Source organism: Tenrec ecaudatus, chromosome 9, assembly GCF_050624435.1.
Source record: "Tenrec ecaudatus isolate mTenEca1 chromosome 9, mTenEca1.hap1, whole genome shotgun sequence".
NCBI lineage: Eukaryota > Metazoa > Chordata > Mammalia > Afrosoricida > Tenrecidae > Tenrec > Tenrec ecaudatus.
The window spans coordinates 19,073,195-19,081,315 of NC_134538.1; the positions used below are offsets into that span (position 1 = coordinate 19,073,195).

Below are 8,121 nucleotides of genomic sequence, written 5' to 3' on the forward strand. Positions count from 1 at the left end.
ACTCTCGATTAAAGGAGGTGGTAAGTACTTACATTGAAGCAACATCTTAGCTACCATAAAAATGCTCAACTTCTCCAGAACTCACAAAGAGTTATTAGACAACTTGGTAAGTCCAATGTGTGCATAAGTGATGCACAAAACCCACGGTATTTGGGGGGAGGGGAGGAGGGGGAAGATAATACAAATATGGCTTTTACAGAAGTAACTCTACTCTCAATTACACATTAACTTACACATTTCAGTGAGAAAATGCTACAACCATAATGTCCGGAAAAGCAGCTTAACATTCTCCAAGTGGATTCCCCCTCCCACCCTCACTTTTACTGTTTACTGTAGCTGTTCATACTGCACGAGTATAATCAGCAATGACGTTTTGATCGTAAACAAAGACAATGAGATTCATTCCCCTGAAATAAGTTTTCAACATCAAACCTTATGGTTACAAAAATGTTCATCTTTCCTTCTCAACTGTCTAAATATTTCCCATTAAAAATCATTACAAACATCTTGAGTGTCCTGTGCTCCAAGGGCTTCAGCTTGGTCATCGTGTGTGCACTCTTTGAGAGAGAGCTCCACATCTGTCTCCGCTAGAAGTTCTTTCCTTAGTGCTGCCTCGCCTCGTGGTCTCTGCTTCTTCACGGCTATCGCCATGGGGCTGTGGCTGTGCCTCCGATGCCCATTGACAATCATCAAACTGTTTGCTCTTTTCTGGCTTTCTGCTTGGTATTTTCTTTCCTTGATCCTTGATTTTATTCACTTCCTCGTGCTGGTTTTGTTCAGCTAGAGATGTATTCAGCACTTGGGTGATCACAGACTCCCTCAGCCACCAGACACATAGTCTTAAACTTGCTGTACAATGTTGTGGACTTTGTTTTCCAGTGGTGGAATCATCTCTGTGTGGTTCTGTTGAATCGTGACCTAAAGTCAAGCAAATTCACCCAGGGCCTCAATACAACTGTTCACGTCAAGATGATTAATTCGGAGCAAAATTTTAATTTCAGTGGGTATCCTTTGAAGCCGAGAATCCCCTGAGGTTTCTTCGCTTCTTCTCCACTCTCTTAACTTTGGGCTTCTTTCCTTCCTCTTTATTCTGTTGCTCATCTCCGTTTGCTCCCCTGGCTTACGTTCCCTCTCTGTTGCTCCCATCTGGTGCTGCCAGTTCAGCACGTTCCTCCAAGGAACAGTGGGAACGCTCTGCCCACCTTGTTCTTTTCACCTAGGTGACCATCCCTTCTTCAGAAACAGAGCAGCTCCTGCTACTGGTGGGTGATTTTTTTCCACTTTGATTCTACTTCATTCTCCCCTTCTTGTTAGTCTGGCTCTTTTCTTGTTTTTCCTACTTTTGGCCTTCTTTCTTCTTTTTCAGTTTTTTTTGGTGGGGGCAGAGTTGTTGTTGTTTTGTTTTTTTTTACCCACATGTCTGTTATCCAACTTTTATTCAATGTCCAAATTCCACATGCAAATGAGGCAATTGAAAATACCATGACTTGGGCCAGGTGTATCTTAGTCCTCAGAGTAACATCTTTGATTTTCAACACCTTAAAGAGGTCCTGTGCAGCAGATTTGTCCCATGCAAGATGTCATTTGATCTCTCTTTTTCCCCCTAATCACTTTATTTACTGACTGTGACAGTTTTTCTGTGTGTGACATGGCACAAAAAATAAGAAGATATGGGTGGAGTGTAGCCTGTTAATCAGGTCGCAGCTTGATGACCTTATTTGTAGGTGCCATGAGACAAATGGCTCTTTAGAAACTGCTCTCTCTCTCTTTCTCTCTCTCTCTCTGCATCACCTTCTGCTGAAAAGCCATGTAGAGCCACACTGAGAACTGAGTGAGCCCAGCAATGCAGCCACCAACATTGGATCCACCAGACTTTGCTCCCACCAGCCTGTGATCTCCCTACATTCTGCATCATTGCTGTGGCTGCGTGAGTCTGAAGAGGGACTTCTGGGCTAGTACTGGACTTATGAATTTGATCTGGACTAGGCTGGGATGTTTGCTCGATATACAATTACTTCTTGATATAAAGCTCTCTCTTACACATATATGAGTGTCTCTGGACTTTGTTTCTTCAGTCAACCAGCCTAACACAGGAGATAATACAGATATCAGGTGCTTTTTAAGTTGTTTTTCCTCTTGCACTTTTTTTCTTACTTTTCTCTTCAGTTCCCACTTCACTCTCTGAAGGGCAAAGCTGTTTTACCATTTTGGCTCTGCCTCTTGGTTTTAGAAGTTACCTTCTGTAGCTGAAAGCCATCCTCTTTTAGATGAATGGGACTCGACTGCTGTTATCCCTCCTCCAGTCTCCTCAGTTTCTACTTGTTTTTCTGCCGTTATCTTTCTCCCTCTTCTGGCAGCTTTCGGAATAGTTATATCAATTGCTTTAGTCACAAACTCATTCCGGGCTTTTGCCTCCTAACTCAAAATTAAACACTAGATTCCTTTTCTTCAGCTTCAACATTAGAGGACAAATTAGATTGCTTCTTGCGGCCCAGTGACTTGAAAATTTTCACTTTGGGGTTATCTTTTTCCTAGAAACCTTCATTAAAATCTTTTCATTTGTTTGACTTGCCATATTTTTCCTTATTTTCAGAGTAAGGAAATACATCTTTTGGTCCTAAAAAAGCATTCTCATGAGTTCCATAAAAGAAAATGGGTGGTTTCTTTGCAGGTGGCTTTACACTTCCATCAGGAACTTCACCTACTGGAGCTGGCCAACGAGGATATCCTTTGATCTTGGCGAAAACGAGGCCTCTGGTTTTGAAATCGTGAGTCAGGTTTCTTGTTTCTTGTTCTAATTAATCATTTAACTGGGAGCTCTTACAGATGTTGTGACTATTCATAATTCAATTAGAGCAACAACAACAACAACAAAGAACCAGCATAATTGTACCATTGCTGCCACCATCCGTTTCAAAAAGTTTTCTTTCTTCGTGAATTCCTTGATATCAGCTCCCTTTTATCCCCTCCCACCCCTGCCTATCACCCAGAAACCCTTATTGTTATGTTATATATTAATATAATTGTTGTTTTCCATGTCTTACACCTTCCCATATATTTGTTTAACTACAGTACTATTATTCATTCCCCTCAAGTGGGATTATACAGTCATCACTACTGTCAGCTACTCCTTACCTACCCCCCACCCCTGTCCTATCTTCCCATATCTTCAAAGAACCATTGATTCCGTTACTGTTTCTAAAGGGTTATCTAACTTGGCTTTCATTCATCAAAGGATCCCAATTGTACAAATGAACATACTCATGTCTCACAAGAATAATGAGGTAAAACAAGAACCATAATAGCGAGGGGAGGAAATATTAAAGAACTAGAGGACAGCTATATATTTCATCAGTGCTACACAGCACCTTGGACTTAACATCCCTTCTGTGTGGCCGGAGCCCAGCAAGCAGGCAAGTCAGGTGAGGTGGGGTTCAGTGGGAGGAAGGGATGCCCCTGGGCATCCCAAGCACCTTGTGCTGCATTGCTTCCCACTGTGGCCTATGGAGCAGTGGTACCCAGTCACAGCTAAGTTCAAGAAATTAAATGATCCAGGATATTGATCAAATCTGATGCCCAAGTAACTTTTTGAAGTTTAAAAAAATAAAGGTCACACTTTGATAACTAAGAGGCACTTGACCCAACCCATGGTCTTTCCTTCTGTGCATGTGTGAGAGCTGGACACAGAATAAGGAAGAGTGATGACGGATATATGCAATGGGACTGTGGTACTGATGAAAAAACACTGAATATATTGTGGACTGCCAGAAGAACACATGAATCAATCTTCAAGCAATGGAATAAGAACGCCACTTGGAAGTGAGAATGATGGGGCTCCAGCTTACTTATGTTGAACATATCACCAGGAAAGACCCACCAGTAGAAAAAGACATCATGGTTTCTAAAGTAGGTCAACCAAACGAAGGAAAGTCATCATAGCCCCAATAACGGACTGAATCCCCAAAGCTCATGGAGATGGAAGAACATCCGGCCATGCTGCTGTCTCTTACTTACTCACAAAGTCGACATGACTGCCACAACTTGGACCAGCCATCTGTGGCAAGGCCCAAGCTGTCAGAGCATCATCAAGAGCCCCTTCTGGGTTCATAACCAGCTCAGTGTAACTGGCATCACTATGCAGGAGATAGAACAAGGTTCCATCAGCGATCAGGTGATCTAATCAAGTAAGGCAAACCTATGCAACAGTAACAACCAATGGCCCTTAACTCCGTGACTTAAGCAGTGAGGTTTATCTCTGGCCTAGGCTCCATGTCCAAATTTTGCCCATAGGAATCTGCTCACCATGTTCACTCACAGACCTAGGATCAAGAGCAAGCCTCGCCCTCCTCAGCTGAGCCAGGATGTACAGCCTTCACACTCCCACAGTAGAGGAAAAAGATTAGATGTGCATTGTGCTGGCTCATCTCTGTTGCAGCACAAGTTTGACACCCCCACTTTACCCCCCAACCTGTGGACCAGCACCTTATTGCCATTGTGGGCAAATGTGGGAACAGGTAAGAGTTCAGTGAGCCCACCACCCTAACAGATCACGGTCACTCACTCTATTGTGCTCCTCAGTGTCCACCCTTCACCATGGTCTGGTGTGAGTGATGTCTGCCAGCCACAGCTCCTCAAAGACTGCCCTCACTCCCACAGTAGGCTTGCCTTGGGCCCCAGTAGGCTTGCCTTGGGCAGAACTGGCACAATGCTTACCCCTTGTGGCCATTGTGTGTCACCGCATGCAAGTAGGCAGCCTGGCTCTGTGTGAGGTTAGTGGTCCAACAACTCACTGTCACCGAGGAGAGTCAAGTCAGAGTGACCCTATTTGACAGGGTAGAATTTCCCCTTGGTTTTCCAAGACTGTAAATCTTTACAGGAGTCAAAAGAGTCATTTTGGACATGGCCGGCCCCACTGTGAGACATGATGCCCCTCACTGAAACATAGCCCTACAGAGGACAGCACTGGACACACAGTGTGGGAATTGCACCTGATCAATCCCACCACACCAAGGCGAGGGGCTAAGGGGGTGTAACAGAACATCAAGGGAATGGAGTGGCGAGGTCCCCGGAAAATGCTGAAGGTGGACTCTGGGGCCAAGGCGTAGTGCCCCAACAGACTGGACTGGAAAACACTCCTAAAGGCCAACAAACAATCCTTGAACTAACTACAAGCTTTTCTTTTTTGTTCTGTTGTGTTGTGTTTTGTCATTGTTTTGTTGTATATTGTTGCTTGGTTTTGCTCTGTCTTGTTTTTGTGCATGTTATTATCTCCGCAGGTCTGTCTTATTAAGATAGGCTGGATGAACAATCTGGAGGTGAAAACAACTGGACTGACAGTTCTGGGGGGATATGGGAGAGGGGAAGGTGGGGGGAAAGGTAGTGGTGTTAACAAACCCAGGGACAAGGGAACAACAAATGATCCAAATCGGTGGTGAAGAGGATGTGGGAGGCCTGGTAGGGCATGATCAAGGGTAATGTAACCAAGAGGAATTGCTGAAAACCTCGTGGGAACTGAGCATGATAGTGGGACAGGAGGAAAGTCAAAGGAAATAGAGGAAAGAGCTAGGAGGAAAAGAGCATTTATAGAGGCCCAGATAAATACATGTACATATGCAAATATACTTATAAATGAGAATGGGAAGTAGATCTATGTGCATATATTTATAGGTTTAGTATTAAGGTAGCAGAAGGACATTGGGACTCCAATCAAGTACTCCCTCAATGCAAGAATACTCTCTTCTATTAAATTGGCATTCTATGACGCTCACCTTCCAGACACAACTGCTGAAGACAAAGCGGGTGAATAAGAAAATGTGGTGAAGAAAGCTGATGGTGCCTGAAGTCTGGGGTCTTAAAGGCTTGAAGGTAAACAAGCGGCCATCTAGCTCAGAAGCAACAAAGCCCACATGGAAGAAGCACACCAGCCTGTGTGATCACGAGGTGTCAAAGGGATCAGGTATCAGGCATCAAAGAACAAATAGTCATATCATTGTGTGCTCACCTCCATGATAAGATCGCTGAAGACAAATGGGTGCATAAGCAAATGTGGCAAAGAAAGCTGATGGTGCCCGGCTATCAAAAGATACAGCGTCTGGGGTCTTAAAGACTTGAAGGTAAACAATTAGCCATCTAGCTCAGAAGCAACAAAGCCCCCAGGGAAGAAGCATGCTAGCCTGTGTGATCACGAGGTGTTGAAAGGATGAGGTATCAGGCATCAAAGGACAAAATATATCATTGTGAATGAGGGGATGTGCGAGTGGGGACCCAAAGCCCATCTGTAGACAACTGGACATCCCCTTACAGAAGGGTCGCGGGAAGAGACGAGCCTGTCAGCGTGCGATGTAGCAACAATGAAGCATACAACTTTCTTCTAGTTCCTAAATGATTCCTTCCCCCCTTCTTCCCCCACCCCATCATGATCCCAATTCTACCTGGCAATTCTGGCTAGACTAGAGCATGTATACTGGTACAGATAGGAACTGGAAACAGGGAATTCAGGATGGATGATCCCTTCAGGACTTGGTGTGAGTGGCGATACGGGGAGGGTAGAGGAAGAATGGGTTGGAAAAGGGGATTCGACTACAGGGATCTACATGTGACCTCCTCCTTGGGGAATGGACAACAGAAAAGTGGATGAAGGGAAACATGGGACAGGGCAAGATATGACAAAATAATAATTCATAAATTATCAAGGGTTCATGAGGGACGGGGGGAGTGGGGAAAATGAGGAACTGATGCCAGGGGCTTAAGTAGAGAGCAAATGTTTTGAGAATGATGAGGGCAATGAATGTACAAATGTGCTTTACACAATTGAGGTACGTATGGATTGTGATGAGTTGTATGAGCCCCTAATAAAATGATATTTTAAAGTCATTTTTGCAGAAAATCACTCAGGGAAGCTTTAGAGAAAGGGGAACCCTGCAATCAGAAGTGTTTGAGGAATAAATGTTGATGTATAATATGTGCTTTAGAAGCAATGGCTTCACATGATAGTTATGCTTAAGAACGTGTTCTATGGTTTTGTAGCAATATAGTCTGTCTTACCCTCTTAGAAATCCATTTTCATGAAATTACAGAACAGAAATCTCAAGAAATAGAGAGTTGTGCATAGCTGCTGAGGACTTGAGGAAGAGGGAGGTAAGAGAAGTGATAGCTAAAGGGTATAGGTTTCTCCTTGAGGTAATGAAAATGTTCTGAAAATGATGATAGTGATATACAGCCTGTTAAAATGTAAACCCTTGAGAATAGAGTTCACAAAAGTTAGAAAAATACAAAGTTTAAAAGGCGTAGGAAAGGAGAAATGGAACTAGGAAACACAAGCAAGATGTTGAATAAATGATTGCACATTGAGGGGACTGCAATGAATAAGATGAAAGAATGTGTATGAATTGTTTAATGTAAAACAGATGATTTGTTATGTATACTTTCACCAAGTTCACAATAAAATGTTTAAAAAAAATAGGCCTTTGAGGATAAGAACAGGAGAGAATGCAGCAGAAAAAATATCCAAAAAATCCCCCAAAAAACTTACTGTCATTGAGTCAATTCTGACTCCAGCAACCTTATAGGACTGGGTAGAATTGCCCTTGTTGTTTTCCAAGACTCTAACTCTATCTGGGAGTAGAAAACCTCATTGATCTCTCTTGGGGCATCTGGTGGTTTCCAACTACTGACCTTGAATGTAGACGTTTAACCACGACACCACCACCATGGCTCCAATGCCACAAAAGAAGTCAACAACATTTTGGAAGATGGAAATGTGGTGAAGGAGTGGGAATTCATGCTTCCAAGGAAGCTATCAGACAACAAACTGAAAGCCAACTCCCACCACAAAATCCCCAAAGGTGAGCAACCTAATGACAGCCGATTTTAAAACATTTGAAAGTTGCATTGTTATAAGCAGGATTCTCTGATATTTTTATATTTGTATTTTTAAAACATTTTAAATGACTGTTTCAAAATGTCGGTACTCTGCAACATTTTATAACATCTTGGGAATGGTTACCATTCTTCTACTATGTTAAGCGCATCCAAGTATTTTTACTGGGACAGCACATTATAAAGATGTTTTAATGATGACACTGTAAATTTCTTCCTTTGGGCAGTGGTGGTTGCAGCTGA

General features: G+C 43.1%; 2 pseudogenes; both read right to left on the reverse strand.

Annotated features, from left to right (window-relative positions):
• Positions 1-486: 486 nt before the first annotated feature.
• LOC142457131 (PC4 and SFRS1-interacting protein pseudogene) lies at positions 487-1,369 on the reverse strand (annotated as a pseudogene).
• A 247-nt stretch (positions 1,370-1,616) lies between these two features.
• On the reverse strand, positions 1,617-7,711 carry LOC142457132 (PC4 and SFRS1-interacting protein pseudogene; annotated as a pseudogene).
• Between the last annotated feature and the right edge of the window lie 410 nt (positions 7,712-8,121).